Source organism: Bidens hawaiensis, unplaced genomic scaffold (assembly GCF_021521415.1).
Source record: "Bidens hawaiensis isolate Kalapana, Puna unplaced genomic scaffold, B.hawaiensis_p1.1 tig00037353_1, whole genome shotgun sequence".
Taxonomy (NCBI): Eukaryota; Viridiplantae; Streptophyta; class Magnoliopsida; order Asterales; family Asteraceae; genus Bidens; species Bidens hawaiensis.
Window position 1 is genome coordinate 157536 of NW_027496532.1, and position 2493 is coordinate 160028.

A 2493-nucleotide genomic window follows, 5' to 3' on the forward strand; every position below is an offset into this window, starting at 1 on the left:
TACTATATTGGATAATGTATATCACTTAAGAGTTACATCTAATCAATAATAGTAAAAAAAGTACATATAGTCGGTTCGGTTTGGTTTTGGTGGGTATGGAAACCTTGTTAACCATAACTGACCCATTATTGTCGGCTTCCAGAAAATCATTAAAATGACCCACTATTAATTTATGTAGGTGTTCCCAATTGGATGGGGGGATGAAAGAGTTTAAATGCGTAATTGAACATGAAACAGACACCAATTGAAGGAGAAGGAGAGGGAACGTTTCCCCGGCAGGAGACTTAAACTAACGTAGGCGGAAGGACGCCGGAGAGCAAGTGGAAAGACGCCTGAGAATGAACGTATTAAATATAGCGGCGTCTCTTTCTTAAAAGTTTAACAACGTCTGAAAATAAGCAAAAGACAATTTTGTCCATCCTAAATCTTTTATATGTAGTATAGATATAGATATTAACTTAATTTAGTTCCATGATCAATCAAAATAAACCACAACTGGAGGTCAAAACTAACAATGCTAGAGACTGCAGAGAATTAAAACATTCCCATAAACAATAAAAACAATTAAAATAAATCAGAAACAAAATAAGCACAAAATCGAGTATGGAGAAGCAGTTTATTAATTGATACAATATTATTTAAAAGTAACAAGTCTGTCTTGAATATACATTCAACCAACATCAAAACAAAACAATTCAAAACTAGCAACCAACACTTAATCCACTCGCTCCCGGTCGGTTTCTTGATCCCTTAACCCGTGTTATAAACTGGTCCAGACCAAACGGATCAGCATCTTCCCTCTCAAACTCAACCGCAGCAGCAGCACCTGTGAAGCGGCCAGTCTTATTCTCATCATACTTGATCTCGTCGTCAGCGATAGTGCTATCCTTGACTGGTCTGTATAAAGCGGACAAAGTAGTAGGCTGGGCGGTAAACAAGCCCTTGTCATACACACTGTACCGATCATCGGTTGCATAACCAAACCCGGAGTCCATACCCTTTTCTTGATTGAACACGCGCTGGTCATACATAACTTCGCAGCCTGCACCGGCAGCCAAAGAGGCCATACCCAAAGCCACTTTTTCACTGATGACACGGTCCCATTCTCGGGTGATCTTACGCTTTTTCCCCTTGGCGGGTCCATCTTTAGCCTCCAGCCGCCTTTCCCTCTCCCGTTCTTTACGTCTTTCTTCCCGGATTTTCTCTCTTTGGACCCGCTCTTGTTTCACCTCTTTCATCTCATGATTATTTCTTTCAGACCGTGCTTTTTGAGCCAACGCACGTAACTCTTGCTCTTTCTTATCTTTTTCTTTCAACATCATCTCCTCTAGCACTTTGGACCTTATACAAAGTTCTTCGCGGGCATGCCGTTCAGCTACGTATAAAGCTTCTGAAAACCGTGCAAACCCGTCATTAACTTGGACTTTTTGAAGCCCCCTGCCTGCACCATCTGCAGCAGCTAAGCGTTTATCGAGTGGGATCGTGTACCCTTGAGGGTTTTTCCAGTTGGAAACGCAAGGCGGGACTTTCCAATCTTTTTGGTCTTGAACCGTCACCGGTCGTGGCGGGGAGTGCATGACCGGCACAGGCGGGGAGTGGTTGCCTCTGGGGACGCGCTTGTGTTTAAACTTGGGAGGCTCTACCGGGTCAACAGGCGTTTCCACCATCCTAACCATTCTTTGCATTGCGCCTGCACCCGAGTGTTTATACTTTATAAACTTTGAAGAATCTCGAGATTGACTTGCTAGCATGATGCCCGCAAGAGCTTTAGTTATTATTAATGAAACCTTAATTAGATACCCTAATACGATGAGATGATGATATTTCGATTATGGAAATCGTGCGTAGTGTTTGTGGATAATGATATGGATCACTAATAATATTGTAGGTATTTATATACAGAATAACATGCTTGTTCAACAAGTAAATACTATAACCGACTAATTGGCTTTAATTGAATATAACCGACTTGGTTTTAAACTTTAATGGCATGGGACTATTTTGGGTTTAAATAATTACATTTTCTTTCAAACAATATTGATGATAAATGATCATATACTCTTTAAACAAAATGTGAAAAAAGATTGGCGTCATGCGAACCCGACACCATAAGGTAGACGCCAAAGCTATTTGCATACACCATACACCATTAACAAAGTTGATGATAATAAAACCCCGCATTATTAGACCCAATAAGTACTCCTAGACATACCGCAATAAAAGAACCCATTGGCGGATGGAAGTTATGTTGAGGGGGTAAGTCACCCACTTAACCTTCAATAGTTTTATGTATTGTATAAATTTTGTAGTGTTAATTTGTTACAAAATATAATTAGTCCCCTTTTAGTGTTGTTAAAAAAATAATTAGCCCCCTTTTACCTTCTCCCAACTGGATGAACAATGTTGTATCTAGTTTTTTATTTGTGAGATTTGATTTCTTTTAAAGTAAATATTGATTTAAGTTTATATTTTTTAATTTATTCAGTTATATAA

The 2493-nt window shown here is 39.3% G+C and overlaps 1 pseudogene; it reads right to left on the reverse strand.

Annotated features, from left to right (window-relative positions):
- Positions 1-676: 676 nt before the first annotated feature.
- LOC143589344 (SNW/SKI-interacting protein pseudogene) lies at positions 677-1751 on the reverse strand (annotated as a pseudogene).
- Positions 1752-2493: the final 742 nt, after the last annotated feature.